The sequence below is a fragment of the Bemisia tabaci genome, chromosome 6, assembly GCF_918797505.1.
Source record: "Bemisia tabaci chromosome 6, PGI_BMITA_v3".
Taxonomy (NCBI): domain Eukaryota; kingdom Metazoa; phylum Arthropoda; class Insecta; order Hemiptera; family Aleyrodidae; genus Bemisia; species Bemisia tabaci.
In genome coordinates, this window is record NC_092798.1 from 9,204,421 (window position 1) to 9,224,123 (window position 19,703).

The following is a 19,703-nucleotide window of genomic DNA, read 5'->3' on the forward strand; positions in this document are numbered from 1 at the left end:
TTTGTGGAGAAATTGAGAAATTGGAAAATTTTGGGTGGGGATAATCTCAAAGTACTGCATACGAAAAGAATGTATAGTATCAGAATTCACGAGAAAACCAATGGAGCCGCTTTCAGATCCTCTCAAAGTTCCATATTAACGAAGTTATAAGCGTTTAAATTTTCCAAATTTTGTCTGGCCTCTCCCATCGACTTAATCCACTGTGCGACGCGGGGCTCCCGGTTCGCTTTTCACCCCCGTGGATGCACCCGGAGTCGGCGAGGTTGTCGGATACGTCGGGTGCATTCCACTCCGCGGTGTCAGCATACCTGGTGCGCATCACTGCACCCACTGATTTGTGGCCGTATTCATCGTAAAAAATAACCTACGAATAATTTAAATCGAGACGCTTCAACCAGGAGCAGTATATTCTGGGGAACCCTTTCCCAACAATTGTAAACAAGGGTGAGGCACAAGTCAAGTCCAGAGATCAACGCTGCTCTTGGTGAGATTATGGATGTAATCTTCTTGAGCGTATAATGCACCGAACGATGACTAATAAACATAAGGGTGACCAACTGATCACTTTGTTGCCCGAGACAATTTATGAGAATTCATTGGGTTAAGTCGTATGTAGTAGAGTCGTAGAGAGGCTGAAGAAGAGTATGGATCCTTCAAGCGAATTTCATTTAAAGTTCTGAGCCTCTTTGGGAAATTCTGTCTCGGTTTGTCTCATCAATCACCAACACCAATGGATACCGATGTTATCAGATTCGACCAATCAGATCCATTGGTTTTCGATAGGTCGAACCTTTTTTAGAACCACCTCGCGAGATGGTACCAAAATCACGCACCAATTAACGTTACGATTCATTAGTCACTGAATCGGAAGTTCCGAACTCAAATAGAATGGCAGTTCAGAAGTTCGTGCACAAAAGTAGTCCAAACCTCTCAATAAAATTCGCTTCTTGAGGCCTAAAAGGGCTGCCAACCTACTAACACAAAACATGTAACTGTCGATCATTAGGCCAATATCAAAGCAAGATGGCCAAAAATTGTGGTAGTAAGACAATATATGAGGTTGCGAATCTAAATGTTGCGGTACTATTCCAACTTGAGTTGCGATACCATGCACAGAAATAAATTGGAAATGCCCATATCATCCAACAAATTCGGATAGTGCCACAATTTTAGGGGATAACCCGTGAATTTTTTTTCCTTCTTGAACTTTCATGAAGTTCATTGCTTCGAGTCAAGTATTCTTCGATCACAGAAAATCAATCAGAATTCCTTTTCTAATTCTGATCGATCAGAAATGTATCCGATGTTTATCGCATCACAACAAATATTTCGACGACTTTCACTCGAAACCAAATTTTCCGAACCACAACCTCCACTCGAGAACAATGCTGCCGAGCTAAGGAAGAACGCCGTATGAACATTCGAGAGTTGCCAAATTTCCTTCAATAAAATTTTTATTTTGTAGGAAAGTTATGAATATTTTCCCTTAAAATTTTCATGAACTTTAGATGAAATTGCAAACAAACTTATCTAAAAAATTGGTAGGAAAATATATTTATAAGTTTACCAGGAAATTCGAGATTTAGAAATGGAAGTTTGGCAACGCCTGAAGGTTCATACGGCGTTTTTCCTCGGCACGGCAGAATGGATATCCATCGCCCCGCAATCACGACAGTAGCTCACTCGAGCTGGGGGCAAGGCCACCAATCATTCTCCAAACCCGTTCGACAAAAACGTCCAAAACAAAGCTCCGATTGTTGTAGGAAACAGAAAGTTAGGAATCAACAATGCGAGACAATGAAAGATCCTCGCCGCCCCCGGGCACCTCGACAAAAAAGAAGCAGTACTCGTACCCGTTTTGAAGGAACTTAATGATTCATTCATGTTCAGCACTCTCACTCGCCCGCCGCTCGGCCTTTTCTTCCTGCTGAGGTCCTTTTACGTTTAACGACTTCTCGGCGATGCAAGATCGCGTGAAAAAGTTCGCGCAGCATCCAGTGGCGTATCCAGTATCGATATCTCGCCATTTGAAGCTACGGTAAAGAATCGATTACTAAGGTGTTCGCTGCGAAAACCCTGTTTATCGATTCGTTTCTATAGGTTTAAATGGCAGAACAATCGATATATCGCAATTTACGCCACGCCACTGCGCTCAACATTATCGGTTCGGCGGAGAACGTTAGCGACTTCTGTACTGCATTTTGCAATTTGGAGCTTTTAATTCTGGCTCCTCTGGAAAAACACTTACGTGCATAGGGAAACGAATGGCACATACGTTGTTTTTAAACCGGGCTAGAATTTATAGTTCCAAATTGCAAAATGTAGTCCTTCTATCGGATCTTGCTAACCAGTGGCGTGGCGAGCTCCGCGATAGTGCAGACAAATAGTAAAATCAGGCATTTTGTCAAATTTCTGGGTGAATGGTCAAATATTCTGACTTAGGTTGCAGTTTTGATTATTTTCATAATTTTAGACAATTTTAGATAATTTATTGCTCGTGTTAGGAAGAATTCTCGGCATTTTACAATAGTATTTTAAACGATTTTTATCTCCGGAGAGAGCATTTAATGTATCTTGACATTTTCAGAGTGACATAAAGTACAGAATTTTTAAAATTGTATCATTTAAGTGTAAGCATTTTAAAAGGAAAATATAAGAAAAGTTCGTAGATTTGATGAGTTGTTTTTTTTTAAAAATATTGAAAACTTGTGAGCTCTTCGTCATAACTATATTTACAAAATTTCATAAACTGTCAAAATTTGACTGTCTGCTTCGGCATTTGGCAAAATGCCTGATATGACTAATTACATGCGACATATATGTTGCAGGCAGTCATCAATCGCCGGCAATTTGCAAACTCCGTACTTGTCAGTTCGTCAAATTGCAATTGCAATAACATCGATATAGTCAAGATTTCTTTAGCGAAGAAATTCAAGGTACGACCTCAGCTTAGACGCCTTCAAATCCAGCGATACGCTCCGCTTTGCCAAGGAGTTAGTTTAGTTGCTTAACCAAACCAAACCCAACGCAGATTATTAATTACATTTCACGAACTCGCGTGTGTGCTAGCTGGTACCATGCATTCAAGAGGAAGGGAATAACGTATGTTTGAATTCAAAGCATAATAACAACTTCCTATCTCGTTTTTTCACTACAAAATTGTATAATTTGTTGATTCAACACGAATAGATTGCAATTTGACGGCGATTGCTAATTGCTTGCGACATGTAGATTGATCTGCCTTTTTAAATCTATGGAGAAGAATCCATGAACAGGGTGTTCGCAACTAACACCTTAATAATCAATTCTGCACCAAAGCTTCGAACCGAGAAATATCGATGATAATCGATCGTTTACTCTTCGCCACTGTTGCTAACCGTGCGTTCAAGTCTCCAAGCGGTGCTTCCTGATTACACGTGATTTTCAGCTGGTTTTCATTGTGTCAAAGGTGAATATTGACAGTTTTTATCTGTTTGGCAATCAAGGCACGCATTATGGGATCGCGTCCGATGGTATATGGATCAGTAGACGTCAAAACTTTTTGAGTCATTTTTAGGATGAGCTCTCGGCCCCAGAAGAATGCATACATTCCAAGGCTCATCAGACACAGTACATGTTCGGTTTTTAACATCAACCGATTTATATACGGGCACGCCAAAGACGTACTCTCTTCTTAAGTCCCGGTGCCTAAAATGTCAATGTTCATTAGTGAGTTTGTGTCATTGTGAGCCGTTCCATACTGCCTCTGAATGGGCTCAGGATGAAAGTTCCGATATCGGCTACCGGTGACTTCCTTCACAGAGGGAACAATTAATATTTTCTTCTTTTTGTTGCCATCTCCTACAGCGGGATATAACGGGGCTGGTGAGAGCTGAGGGGACTGGAGCGAAATATTAAGATTTCCATTATTGGTATTACCTTTAAAATCAAACCCTAAAAAGTGTTCCGAAGTTTATCGATACAAGTATACACTGCATCAGGTACTTTCATCACACCAGCGGCATGGAGTGTTTTGGTAGGGTTTTTTTTAGTAATATTGGGTAAATTTTGGGTAGGGATAATCTCCAAGTACTGCATGAAAAGAATTTATAGTATCAGAACAATTGTTGTAATCATTGCAGTAATTGTTATACTTAAGCCACCATTTTGAACATGCAATAAAAATCCGACGCAGATAGAATTCCTTTCCTCCACATGCATCCTTACCCAGTGGCAACTTTGCAAGTTGACAACACTATTTTTCCTCTATTTAAATCCATTAAAATTATCGATTTCAGGTGAGGCAAGCTGCCTCGCCAAGAATCGATTGTTTTACATACATTTAAATGGGGAGAGGGACCAGTGTTTCAAACTTTTAACAATCGCCGGTGTCCTCGCGAAGTATATTGTGGTCGTTCCGCCTCGTTGACTGATCTGTTTATATTTACCAAATTCAAACTGATCTCATTCTGACGGAACATACTTATCTCATAGGAAACTATTATGACACTTAGACTTCCGTTAGACGGACACGCTACCGTGTGGTTTTTCTCAATGATCGGTCAGACGTACTGGGAATAGTTAAATTTTATGTTTGCCGTGGAGCTGGTCACAACTGAGAAACCGCAGTCAGTGGAAGAGATAAAGTTAGCCTCTTTCTCCCACGGAGCGTGTGGTCATCCGGATGATTAGAAAACGGAAACGGACGTTTTAAACACATTTTACCGCACTACCGCTTAGTTGCCGATTCCCACAAGTTTTCAAGAGTGAAAGGAGATCGCAAAACTATGAAAATGCTGTACGTAATATGGGATCGACGTGAATCGATTGTTGTGGGAAAGTCTTTAATCCTTCATGGTAAAAATTAAATTTCTGATTTAACAATCAATTGCTAAAAAAAGTGATTGCAACGCTTCAACGTAGATTTTACAACAAAAAAATGCTACTTCAACCACTATTGTAAGCTAATTTAACCACGGGGGTGGTTAAAGAAGCATTTTTTGTTGAAAATCTACATTGAAACATTGCAATCACTTTTTATAGCAATCGAATTGTTAAATCAGCAATTTAATTTTTTCTGTGCTGTTTTTTTCTTAGACAAATTTTACGTGTGTACTTTCTTTGCTGTCTTCGATCCAATCAGTAGATTTGATCAGTAAAAAAAGGCTGTTAAAGTTTAAAAATCGTAAACAAGGTTAAATGACCTGTTTAAATCTTGTTTAAATCTGTTTAACATGTTTAAATCTTATGGCATACTGTATGTGCTTCAAATTAGGTCAACTTACAATCTGACACGGAGTAGCAAGATTTGATCTTATGCATTTGACTGTTCAATGGTGGATGTCCAAAAATCAGACTTTTTTATGGCTTATTATGAAGACTCTAGATGATTTGGTCTCTGTAAAAAAGAAAGAGAATACAATTAGAAAATCGAAGACATCAAAAGATAATTACTTTGATGGGTTGACAAAAAATTCGAGAATCTCTTAAAATTGATTCTACAGCGAACCTCACAACATACCGTCTGATCATCTCGCGAGTAATATTGGAAAGAAGGGAGAAAAAACTATCAATTTGATCCATTTTCTGTAGGCGTATCAAATTTAAAATATTTTAAAAGCTTGTTATGCAAGTTTTCTGTTTCAAAGTACATTTCCCTGTACAAGAAAAGCAATATACGTATCTGCACTCAGTCTGCAAAAAATCTATCTGATGATAGATTTTTTGACAAAGTTTTGACTTTACGAGCTGGCAACTCTACCAGTTTCATGTCCACGAGTGGATTGGGAATTCATTAGAATGAGAGTCTGTTTAGTAAATTATGATTAATTTATGCAAACAGAGGAATTAGGTTTAGTAAATTATGATTAATTTATGCAAACAGAGGAATTAGCGGGTGACGAAAGTTGAAATTGAAGACGGCGAGCATATTAGAAAGCTGAAGTTTTATTTACATACGAAATGTCACGTGGTGGCGATCGGAGTTTTTTTCCGTATACTAGAAGTTATACAAGGTTTGATAAGAAACAATTATCTCCATGCAAAACTGCCCAAAACAAGTTTCAGACTTTTAAAATCGCCGGAACTCTCTCCCGCGTTCGGGATCTAATATGATACCTTTCCCTCGGATATGAATCTGACCATTCATCAGAGTTTAGAATCGGCACGTTCCATCATTGATGATTTACTTTCAGTTACATTACCAAGTTTTCAGTATAGTATGAGTAAAATGATCGCGACCCTATCTATACAAGAGAATTCCTACTAAGTTCCAAAGTCTAGCAACACTACCACCAGGTAATAATAAGTTCCAAAAAAAAGCAAATAGGTGGACCGTGTTATCAGAAAGGAACCATGCCTCATCAGTCATTGCCAAAAACAGGGTTGATTTTTTACAACGGAAAGTTTGTGCGGATTCTTTTGAGAATTATAAGGAATTTGCTTCGCTCTATGCAAAAAATTCACTGAAATTTGCACAAAAATCTGCACAACCGAATTCATGTAAAAAAATTAAATTGTCTAATCAAATTTGGGAACAGCTGACGTGGCTTTGTTCCTTTCTTCTGAACGCGGTCCAGGTAACCCTAATAAATAACAAACATAAATATGTTGTTTATTACCTTGCTAGAGACAAAGGCAATTCAACTATTAAGAAAGTTTCTCATATTAGGTAACTTCTATCATTTTTTTCAGAGCTATTCACACTGTCAGTAAGGTCATATGCAGTGTCATCAATATTTATGTAGGTAGACTTTCCGGGGGATCCGAGACTAGGATCCTTCGCGGAGAGCTTCAAGTATAATAGCCCTAACACATCGAACTAATCCGTGAGGCTCAAACTACTATGCGCAAAGTTCATTCAAGAAGAGTCGTTATTCGTAAAACAGACCATTGCTGTCAGGCTGATCAGGTTTGGAAACGTTCACGCTGCTCTCTGTTGGAAACACATTGGCTAATACAATATCCAAAACTCAAAATCTGAGCTTTACGTAACGCCCTCTCGTCAGCGATAAAATCTTTTCGAACGATGCCACTGTGTCAGAAGGTTATCTTCAGGGCCTGGTTCTTGAAATTGCGATTGCTAGTGACAGGTCGTAGCTCGGATTTTGAATCGTGTCCGGTTGTCTGCGGGAATTCTGTTAGTTTTTGCGACGGATTTTTTACTTTACTCACGCAGGAATGCAGTTAAATTGTGTGAAACGCCTCCGCGACCGCGAGCTGCACCATGACAACCGACAAGGTCGGCAGGTTGTGCAAAATTCTTTACATTTCTTATACTTTTTTTAAACATAAATCGGGCTGCTATTCGGCCTGACTGCATTTTTTTAAAAAAATAAAAAAATCTGAGATTGGATTTCCAAGAAAAGAGCCAAATCTAGGAGTTTTATCAAGAGTAACTGCGGTTGAGAAAGAGCGTTTTCTCCGAAAATTAAGGATTTAAACGTATTCTTGGGAGCTTAATTGGACGTATTTCTGCCAAACGGTACTATGTACAGAATGACGTAAGCCCTCTTATGCATATATTATTATGGGTTTCAGGGCCCATGTCTTAATGTACATAGTTCCGTTCGGCAGAAATATGTCCAATTCAAGATAATCTGCGGATTTGTCGAACACTGGCGGTTTTATCGAGGTTTTTTTTTCAGAACCCACGAGAGAAAGTGTTTTTCCCCGAGGACTAATAATTTCAAAATGCCTCCAGATCTTAAAAATCTGCAAATATAGTTGCTGGTATTTCAGAGGGGTCTTGACATTTTTACAAAATTCGTCCGTTGGAGAGTTCCAGATTTTTCACACAAATTAAATAATTATAGTACGATTTCAACAATCATCCTTGTTTCTCGTCAGCTAGTCAGCATCGTTTAGAGAGGTGAGCCAAATGAGTTCAACAAACTATACGAGTTGTTCGTTGAATTTATAAGCTGGCTACGAAACACAACAACTGAAAAAGGGCAATTTTAAGAGTTGTTGGTGTGTCTATCGTAACCAATGACAAAATGTAATTTTTCAAAAGACCAGCGGGCTGATAATTGAAATTGATAGACAAAGCTGTAAAAAAAGAAGACAAAAAGAAAACTGAGCGATCCTATTGGTGTAGGCGGGTGGTTGCAGTGGATAAAGTAGGTAATTAATAGGCTAACCAACGGCAACCCACGAAGGACCCTGTAATCGTTTTTCCCTTAGTTTATACAATCACCCTTTTCAACCGATAGGATCGCTCCATTTCCCTTTTCTCTTTTTTGTCGATCGCTTTGTCTATCAATTTCAATAATCAGCCTGCAGGACGTCTCGAACTTTCTTTTACAATTACATTTTTACATTACAAAACGCCCCAGCCTTTGGAGCCAACTTTCTTCTTTTTTTCTAGGCTCTTTTTCCCGTCACATTCATCATAAGCGCGCATATTAAAATGCCTCGAAAAACATCCACCGTTTTGATAAAAATAAGGGAAACATAGAACACGCAGTTAGACAACGCAGGAGCGAGGAGGCGCTCCAAGATGCGAGTCCTTGTCGTCAAATCGGAGGAAATAACTTGGCCGGATAAGACCGCGCATGCGTGAAATCGGATTTTTAAGGGAGCCTCGGCAAAGGCGCTTCGTTGTGAAGGTTAGGGGTGTCAAGTGAGGGCACGGTGCGGGGGAGGGCGGGGAGGAGGAGGAGGGGGGCCTCCCCGTCAACTCGGATCCCCAGCGACCTTCACCTCTGCTCTGTTTGTTGTGCCTCCGGTTCAACGCTCCCGCGATCTTCGCTACTGGGTTACCGGTTGCCGTAGGAAAATACAGGAGCTGCGATGGTCAGTCAGAGGCGATGACGTCATGGATGCTAATAAATACAGATTGAGCTAAAACCATGATTCCTCTTCTTCATCCCATGCACATAATCCGGTGAAAATGTTCGACATTGATTTCTTTACCGAAGATGCGAAGATACGATCTTTCTTTTCTTTTTTTTCTTTCTTTATCGAAGCAAAATATCAAGAGCAGAAATTTTAACTGCTAATGTGCTGAGGCAAAAACTGAATGAACCTTTGACGTAGCAAATTTTTACGATTTTCCTTCAAAATAAAATCGCTGAAATATTTATCTTTGAAAGTTCCAGAGAATTTTACATACCATCTACTCTGGTGTGCTCGAGGACACCATGGACATTTATTCAAAGGTATTTTTTCGAATATATAAATATTTTCCTTGGGATAATTAGACCAACGTGCCGGTGGGGGAGGGGGAGGGGTGTACGAGACTTGTTTACTTGTGTTGGGCACATTTTTTGTGAGAGCCCTGTCAACACTAACAAAAGTTCAGTTCCGTAAGCCCATCCCTGTTTGGACAAGGCCTTCCATTTAAAAAAGACGAACGAACAAATTATGAAAGATTAAACATAAATGTGGTTAATAATTATTTTACCTTCCGCCGCCGCCGCGCCGACCGCACTGTGTTGGAGCAATGCGTGAAGTATTCATGCAGTCTTGTAGGCGTTATGCGTTTCACGCCGACCGCGGCTAACCACACTGTTTGGCGCAATGCGTGAAGTATTCATGCAGTCTTGTAGGCGCTATGCGTTTCATGCCAACCTCCGCGACGCTCCGTTTCAGGTCAAATTGCGTGTTTGGTTTTTCTCTTAGCTCGACTAATTAAAGGTGTTGTCTCTTGTATCCCCGAAAGACGACAAAATTAGAAATGACTATACTTTCACTCTCAGGAAATGAGAGATTAAGTCGTCTCTTCTCGTTTGTAATTTATTTTCTGAATCCGATTTTTCCTCTCTTTTTTGGATACCTACATTCAAAAAGATTGCAAAATTTGCCGCCCCCTACATTTTGCCGCCATGGGCCGCGGCCCATGTGGCTACCTCCTTAATCCGGCCCTGAGTGAAGGTTCAAAGACCCGACGAAAGTCGAGCTTATTTCGGTGGGACGGCAACGAGGGGGGTGACGAACAATTCGGAAGTCGTTTTCCCCGTCGGTGGCGTCGCGACGCGCGGTGCATCGACGCGGCTGACGTCGGACGTCGGACGTCATGTCAGACGACCGCGGCGTCGAGACGGACACGTTCAACGTCCGCTGCGTCGGTTTCCGTTGACACACAAAAAGTCCATTCTGACCTAGAACCTCTCATCGCGGCGCCGATGCCGTTGTCCGGACACTGAATCAATGGCAACTAATACACCGGTAGCTGCAGCGAGCCGAGCCAGTGGCGTGGCTTGGCGTGCTTTGCGAGATATCGATTGCTCTGCCTTTTAAACCTGTGGAAAATGATCGATAAACAGGGTGTTTGCAACGAACACCTTAATATGATCGATGAAAAACAACATAAGGTGATTCGATGGACGCCATATTTTGTATCAGAACGGCATGCGATACATTGCATTAATTGGTTCCATATTTTCAGCTACTCGTCATTTTTCTCCAATTTTGAGATCGCAATTCTGTTGTCAGGAGACTAAAGCACTCACCAATTTTAACAAAGAAATTCAACGTAATAAAGGCGTGGTTTTTTTTTAGAGAGAAAATATCGCATTCGAGTGCAGTTTTGATAACAGTATCGAATGCGATGTTTTCTCTCTAAAAAACCACGCCTTTATTACGTTGAATTTCTTTTTTAAAATTGGTAAGTGAGTGCTTTAGTCTCCTGGAACAGAATTGCGATCTCAACATTGAAGAAAAATGACGAGTGGCTGAAAAAATGGAACCAATTGATGCGATATATTGCATGCCGTTCTGACACAAAATATGGCGTCCATCGAATCACCTTAATCAGCCAAAATACACATAATAAAATAAAATTTGTTATTTTCTTAATGATCGATTCTTCACTATAGGTTCAGGTGCAGAAACTGAGAATGTTTATAGTTAGTTAGCATTTTGATCAAAACTGAGCCCTCTTTCAGCATCATGGATAACGGAAGGCTCTTTCAACTCAAAACAACGCGAGGAACAATGGAAGAATATATGAGGTTGGGTTCGAACCTAACATGCAACTATTTTAACTCTGCGGTGGGCCGGATTGCATACGCTACATTTTGCGGGCGAATGCTGAGATCTGTCCACGCCGCCACCGCGCACTCGCGATATACGGCTCGTGCCAAAGGGCACATGTGCGATCAGTGCTTTTTCCAAGCATCTGCAACCCGGGTCACCGCAAAGTTAATATAGTTGTAAGTCGGGATCAAACCAAACGCGTATATTTATTCTATTTTTTCACGCTCAATGCATTATTCAAATGCCCAGTTGGCCTTCCAAAAAGCATCTCAGTTTTTTAATATCGCGTTACAAATCTGCGCAACAAGAGCAACCAAATAGTTGACTGAAATGAAAACACTACGACGAGGAAAACACTAATTGCATCTGTGCCCTAACACGAAGGCCGTGAACACATCCCAAATTTCGCCCGCAAAATGTAGCGTATGCAATTCGGCCCACCGCAGAGTTAATATAGTTGTATGTTAGGTTCGAACCCAACCTCATGTATTCCTCCATTGTTCCTCGGGTTGTTTTGAGTTGAAAGAGCCTTCTGTTATCTATGATGCTAAAAAAGGGCTCGCATTTGATCAAAATGCTAACTACAAACATTCTAAGTTTATGCATCTGAACAAAAGACGGATAAAAAGGCACGTGACATAAAGCAAATTCGCTCGAGGAAAACACTAATCACACCTGTGCCTTAACACGAAAGCCGTGAACACATCCTAAATTTCGCCCACAAAGTCGAGCGTATGCAACCTGGCACACCGCGGAGTTAAAATAGTTGTATGTTGGGTCCGAACCCAATTTCGAGTATTCATACATTGTTTTACATGTCGCGCATTTTTCAAATGCCGAGGTCATTTTTCGGAAAGGCGTCTCAGTTGCTTTATAGCACGTTATCTCTGTTAAATGAGGTGCCTAGAGGAAGAAATGCGGGATATTTTTTGATGAGTCTAATTAAAAAATGGGTGATGGAAAATGACGAAATGAATTTTAAGCTCAAAGTTGTATTATTTAAATTGATTATTTTTATCCTAATATAAACCGGGGTAACACTTATTCCGTTTTTCTTGGAAATGGCGAAAGCCAAAAATATTAGCTCCTTGGAAAAACGGAAAATGTAGTCCGACTTTTTAATCCTCTTCTCATAATATCGCAATTGTGCTTTCAGCCCCCCCCCCCCCCGCTAAATTGCATTTCTTCAAACTTTCTTAATTCTCATCAGGCTAGCAGTGACACAAATCTTTGGGGGTTGCGCAGTGGAGCAGCCATGCAGTAAAGCCCCGTAGATGATAATAAAAATGTAAAAATATATATGATAATAAAAATGTAAAATAAAATAAATAAATAAATAAAATAAAATAAAATAAAATAATAAAAAAATAAAACATTAGACGGTTCACGAGTCTTCCGAACTTTTCAGGTTAGCCAAATGTAAAATCTGACAACGCCATTGGATTTCCGCACCGATTGAGGGAGTGTTGCCACCACACGAATTGGTATTCCGATGGTTGAGTTTTTATTAGTATTCTATCGTCAGCTTGAAAAAGCTATTGTTTCCGACTCGGAGATCTGTCGGGTATTTTGATCCTCATACTTGTTCGTACTCGGGACTAGGGAATGCACATCACCGCCCCGTCTCGAGTTCAATGTTTTGGCACTTATCACACTTTCTTACCGCGGTACACCGGCAGACATCTAGGACATAAAATATCCATTCGGGACATAAAAATGCCTCAAGATACGCGTCTCTCGTTCGGGAGCCAGCATAAAATTTGTTTTTTCGAATAAGTGTTGATCGATAGAAAAAAACACTCGTGCTAAGACTGTATTCATAGATGTTCCCTAATCAGCCTTTTATGACAGACCATTTATGGTTAACATTGTTCTTAAGGGAAGCATATCTTTGACATTGCACCATGAATAGGACAGTTTCAATGACATTTGAGTAAAATTAAACAGTTTAATCAGAACACAGATCCTCACGAAGGTAATGCTTTTGCATTGTAGAAAAAAATAAAAAGCACTCAAGAGAAGTCACAATGATTTTGACAGACTTTGAGGTAGGTGCGAGGCTACCAAAAAATTACATAAAAACACAGAAAAAAACTTTCTTTGATACTTTCAATTTTTTGCTAGGCAAATTGTTATGATCCTTCATGGTGATCCTCATGAATCCAACAACATATGCCAATATCGTCAAAACTACACCCAATCCACGATTCCCCTAGTGTGAACGGTGATATTGTGAATTTCGTAATCCGTGTGATGCACGAGAGTGTGAGGATGCGAGAATTTTTCGCGATATGGCAACCAGGCCCATAATTTCTGATGAAACAAAGGATGCTTTAAGGATCGTTTAGCACAAGATGCATGGCCACGAACTGTGATTTAATCGCTGTAGAGGCGACAAACTCATTAGAGAGGCAAAAATGACTTCATCGCGCGAGGATCTAGGGATGTCCTCGGAATGATTTCAGAACAAACACAGGCCGAGCTGATCCTAGGGAGAACCAAAGAATCGTATCTATTCCGTTCCTACTTTCGTGGTCTATTTCATTGGTTCCTTTCTTCCCATTTTCTCCTTTTTTTTATTATGCTCATTATGTGTTTACGCAGGTGCAACGGCTATTCGAATGATACTCCATAAAAATATAATACGAGGTCGTTTTATGACAGAACCCAGTGAAGAGTTTGACGAACGCCAACGAGAGCTGATGAGGCCTCATTCAACGCCCATCAAAGTGGGTTAGTGTCAACCTGGTTGGAATAGGAACTCTCTCATTAGCAATAGAGTTTCAGGTGAAAGAAAATAATGTAGGCTAGAATTGGCGAATAGTTACTGAAAGATACCGGATCCATTTTCAGTATACGAGTCAGTGGCGTGGCGTGCTTTTCGATCTATCGATATTTCCCCACTTGAACCTGGGGTGAAGAATCGATAATTAAGGTGTTAGTTGCGAACACCCTGTTTATCGATTATTTCCCATAGGTTTAAGTGGCATATCAATCGATATACCTATCGCAAAGCACGCCACGCTACTGATACGAGTTTCATTATACATCGATGACTGAAGTGAGAAACCACGTATCTCCGTTTGCGACTTTACAGACTTCCGATCACACTTCATTTTTTCTTTGCAAGACTAGTCAACTTTAATTCCTGAAAACCTCCTTGATTTTTCTTCCCTATTATCAGAGTATTTCGTAGAGATTTCAAGCTCCATGGTTGACTTGCTTCTCTTCGAAAAAATAAAATAGGAGCGGGATTTTGAGACACAGGAATGGAGATGTGTGGTTTCGAACTTTAGACATTGATAATTCATCGAATTTCCAATTTTTAGTGACTTTTAACATCTTCCACTGTGAAAAAATGGAGTAGACTTATAATAGATGTTACCATACGTTCTTTCCAGTGTGAAATTCACCAAATTTCAGATACCTACCAACTCTCTATTCGAATTTTTTTTCTCCGTAAATATTCTGCCAAATTGCGAATTGAATTCCATAAAAAGAGGAGAAATAGATGCATGGAAGAGGAAATCATGGTGAGTCGGAGCGCCGCCGTTACATTTAAAAACATTACACGAGCATGACTCGGTGCGTTCCGAAAGGGTCAGGTGGATGGTGGACGTCGGGTGGTGGATGGTGGAATTCCTGGTCCGGTGCCAAGAACTCGGGCCAGTCCCGCGAATAATTTACATTCACTCGGCAATTCGTCCGTTTTCGTGGCTGAAAAACATAAACATTCTGTCCATCGCGAGGCATTCCGTTGAGTTTGTTTGCACTCATCCCGGGCTGTTGTAGACTCTCGTACGTCCGGACCGGGAGCAAAATAGTTTAGAGACACCGCGCTAACAGTATTTCGGGAATCGCCGCTATTCTCGCCTGGTGGCTACTGACGATCGATCACAAAGGTGCAAAATACGTTCACTGGAAAAAAAAAAAAAAACACATTGGATCTGGAGTTAATTTCAACTGATTGAAACTTTTTCCGGAATCTTTGTAATTCCCGGAAATTTTACCTATTTTCGAAATTGCAATTTGGCATTTCCTCGAAATTTCTCTTCAGCAAAATCTGCGAATTTTCTCATCAAACGGCTACACAGCGTAGTCGGAGTAATTTCATCAGAATTTGCGCAGCCGAGGTAATTTTGACTAATTAAATTGGAGCTGTCTAGGTATGTTCACCAAAACATTGCTGTAGTTACTTACTCAAGAATCGGTGTGCAAGCAGTAATTTATACATTTTGATTAAAATAAAAGCACTGACAAAAAGCGTTTTCAGCAAAGAAGACGCATTTCTAATGATTTCAATCAGCAGACGCCGAGAATTCAAATTATCGCGGTCAAAGGAAGGTGCACCCACCCACGCGAGCGCGCACCCGATGTAGCGCCTTCGACATCGCGTAAATACTTCAAACGCTACACCATTGCACCTGATACGTTTCGCCGTGCATATTGCCTATACTGCGCCTGCCCGAGTGTAGGTATACCTTGTTGTGAGATGTAAACCGCGGTTCGCCCGCGAGTCCCGCGACCCAAACTGGAAAAAAAACACATTGTATCTGGAGTCCAGACTCTTAAAAACATCGACAAGAAAAAATACTTTTGATTCAATCGGATTTTTGCTTAAATCAAGAACCAAGCCTCTTAATGTAAGCGGATTTCGTTTTGATTCAAGCAAAAATCCGATTGAATCAAGAGTATTTATTCGTGTCAATGTTTTCAAGAGTCTGGACTCTAGATCCAATGTGGTTTTTTTCCAGTGTTTCTTGAGAGTTTTCATTATCTTGGTTGAGGAAAATTCGCATATTTGGCAGAATTTTCAGGAACCAAGTCTGCAACCCGAAACGACTAACCGAGAACGAGTGACGGGGAACTCGGAAGGGTGACACATGATAATGTTTTTTTTTTCTTCCTTCGAAAGAATTTCAACACTGAGTTGGTACAATTTGTGGCTATTCATGAGAGAAGCAGCTTAAGTCCTCAAAGACATTTTCAGAGCAATTTTTGTCAATTTGGGCTAAAAAAGGCAGCTTTTTATACTTTCAGGAGGACATTCTTCTAGGTCCTAGTAGTAGACATTTTTTGGTCATTCATGGTCTAATACTGGCCCAAATAGGGGGCCAATTCTGGCTGAAATTGCGAATTTTTTACTCTATCATTCAGATATGAAACCTGGTCATTCCTTCAGTGAGTTTCCGATTAAAATTTTGAGGCTAAATCGTATATTATTATAAAAGCTCCCGTAAGATCCCACGTTATTGAAGTTATGACGAGAATAGTAATCGGACAGTTTCACTCCCCGCCCACTCCGCCTATCGGACAGAGGCGGATCCAGCAATTTGGCAACACCGGACCTTCTCCATGTAAACCTATGCTAAAAAATCGATTCCTGCCGGAGCACGTGGCCCTCCAAGAATCGATACATTTCCATAGGTTTAAATGGAGAAAAGACGTGCCGACAATGTTGCCGATTTGCTGGATCTTCCAATGCTATCGGACGACCGCTCCATGTGTGCTACGTTTTTTCGTAGATCATCACCAATCTGCAGTTTCTATATAGGTAGTTGACTCATCCCATGTAAGTACTTTACTTCACATGCATTCTTCCGGCACTCTATGGTAGGTGAGATCCTCATGGTCAGTGATACGTTCGACGTCTCTAAAATACATTGTCTCCGTTCAAGGATTCCGAATAAAAAATTCCCCTACAGAAGAGAAAGCACGCGCGCGCCGCACGCCATCTTCGTCCCGCGCGCCGCACGCCATCTTCGTCCCGCGCGCCGCGCCAAAGGCAAAGGCACTCGCGATTGCATTTTTCTGGAGGCGTGGCGGTCGCCTTAAGCGGAACCCAGACGCGACCGTTTAAGGTTAACACCTGTTTCGCGACTCCATCCGATCCGATCCGCAAAGGTGTCAAGGCAGTTCTGCCGTGCTAAGGAAGAACGCCGTATGAACATTTGCATGTTGCCAAATTTCCCTCGATAAAATGCCCATTTTCAAGGAAAATAATGCATATTTTTCCTTGCGATTTTCAGGCAATTTAGATCAAATCGCGAATAAAATTATCAGAAAAATTAAACGCGGAGAATTCACAAGTCTCCTAGAAAATTCACTGTTCATCGAATGAAATTTGGCAACGTCCAAAGGCTGATACGGCGTTTTTCCAGAATGGTGGCCGCGGACTTGTCCCCACGGAGGAGGCACGGGTGATTGTGATTACAATGACAACATTTGTCGCTCCTCTTGCTCCTGACGTAAGAGCAGCTCTCTGGATTCTGAGTTGAGCTCTATCGAGCGTATAACTCTATGCTTTCTGAGGCTCATCTCGAGCTGGAGTTACGCGCGGAATGACGTTTGTCGGCTGAAGCTCTTCGTGATCGGGACCTGCTCCGCCGTGTTATGCAAAAACAGCGTATTTTAACGGGGTTTGTGTTGGAGTTGAGTGGTTTACGGTTTGCTCGGGTCAGCGGCGCGCCGACCTTCGCGGGGCATGCAGAAGCGGGAGCCTGATTTGAGATGAGGATAAGCTGCAAGAGGTTGCGTAATCCGGCGGAGATTCTGCGCGGTCAGTGCTATGGCGAGTGTATTGCAATGTTGAGTGGATTCCGCGGTAACCGTGGCGGAGGGCGCTCCTCTGGTATTGCCGACGATGGTAACTTTTACTCTCGGTTTCGGTGTTTCACCGCGGAGGGGTTCAGTGCGAGCTTGAAAAGTTGAGAGCTGAAACTTGGAATCTTTGTGGCTTTTCCACCTTTTGTCTTCCTTCTTTTTTTCCGTCCTTATTACTCTCCCCTTATTCGCGTCTATGTTTACTTAGAATATACATCCTTTCTTTTTAATCTCCTCATATTTCCCCCTCGTCTTTTGCGCTCTTCCTTCTCTTTCGTTCGTACTTTTCTTTATTTTTTTTACCATCCTCTCCTCCTCTTTACCATATTTGTGCATTCTCCTCTTTTTTAAATACTGCAGTATTTCCTTTCTACCAGATTAGCGACAACGGACGCGAATCAGCTTTATTCAAATAATCTAATCATCTCATTAATATAAACTTCGAAGGATTCAGACTTTCAGTCGTCTTTTTCTATTTCACTCGTAGGGTTGCCAGACTGTGCGATGATAAATTTGAATATTTTACATGGGTTTGAACTGGGAAGAGTGTCGGAAAAGCAACTTATCTGGCAACAATAGAGTCTGCGAGGGACGAGAGGCTGCCTTCCTGGGAAAATTTTAAAGTAAGTTTGAATATTTGCGCCAAACACAGCGGGGTCAGAAAAGCATATTAGCGTCTATAAGATCGCAAGAATACTTCGCGCATTGCGCCAAACAGTGCAGTTGGCGAGAGGCGCATGTTAGCGCCTACAAGCCCGCAGGAAAACTTCTCGCATTGCGCAAAACGGTGCGGTCGGCGAGAGGCGCATATTAGCGCCTACAAGGTCAAAAGAATACTTCACGCATTGCGCATATCGACGGCGCGGCGTAAGTCCGCAATCACATATCTCGTTTGCGGTGTCTGAGAATCTCCGCCTCTATGACGGCACTTCATAAATTTTATTGGCATTTTTGAAGCCGAATTTGCGTATGACCGTGGTTCCATGGGGCACAGTCCCTCGGCTAGCCGTGACGGATGCGCAAAGCGCGTCCAGAGCGGCTAGTATAATATGCATATCGAGTCTGATTATCAAACATCCCAGATACTCAGACATTTTCACTACGAAACACAATTTGAGAGCTATACACACGTTCTCAATTTTTTAAAACACAGAAATTTTGAAAGCACTAACGAACTCACTTATATAAATATTTGTGATTATAAAATCCTTTAATTTTCACAAATATTTACGCAAAGGAGATAGTGTTATCAAAATTTTTGTGTGTTTAATTATCAGAAATGTTTTTATATAGATATCTCTTTATGTAAACGTCCGCAAAAATGGAACATCGAGTGGTGGTTTACAAATGTTTGCAAATTTTCTCGGCGCTCTCAGTTTCCTCAGAAACTACCTAATTCTCAGTGGCCGTAGAAAATATTTTTATAGATGAGGCTGCTCAATCGTTTCAGAGATAAATATTTTAAGAGAAAACTTAATAAAACTGCTTGGCTTCCGACTTAATCTGATGATCCATTTTACATTTCAATTTAACCAACCCAACAAAAAACTTGTTGTCGTAGAAGATCGGATAAGGCGCCATTTCGAAAGATTTACGAAAAAAAGCGTTAAGAACCGAAGCACTCGTACATGAGAGAGGGCAAAGGAGTGTGTAAAGCTCATTATCCGAAGCAGCACATCACACCCTATTACGATTCCATTCAATTCATTGTTCCTGGCCCTGGTATCAGAGCGTGGGCATGTCATTTACACTCACAAAAGATGTCGTTCCCGGCGCGATGTCAATGTCATTACGGAGACATCCCGAGAATGCCTGGAGCCCATTTCTGGACCCCAACATGTCATAAAAATGATCTCGCGGGACGTCATCGAAAACGAGGCGACGAGCAGACGGCTTTATCCGAGTGAAAAGAGATTCGAGCAGTCAAATTGATGAAGTGAATATCATTTTTGTCGAGAGCTGAACTGGTTTTAATGAAGGCGGGCACGGTCAGAATGCGGCCCCTAGTCGCGCTACTCATCCCGGTTGTAAGGTAGTCGGGAAAAGTTCTCCTGATTTTAGACCGTAAATAAACATCAGCGACAGTGGCGTGGCGTGCTTTGCGATATATCGATTGTTGTGCCATTTAAACTTGTGGAAAA

General features: G+C 41.2%; 1 protein-coding gene across 1 annotated transcript in view; it reads right to left on the minus strand.

Annotated features, from left to right (window-relative positions):
- LOC109035192 (uncharacterized) overlaps positions 1-19,703 on the minus strand; it is a 123,645-nt gene that overhangs the window by 55,778 nt on the left and 48,164 nt on the right. Inside the window, exon 3 of the mRNA XM_019048749.2 lies at positions 5,265-5,377. The gene's annotated coding sequence lies outside the window, so the exon portion shown is untranslated. The remainder of the gene's footprint in view (positions 1-5,264; positions 5,378-19,703) is intronic.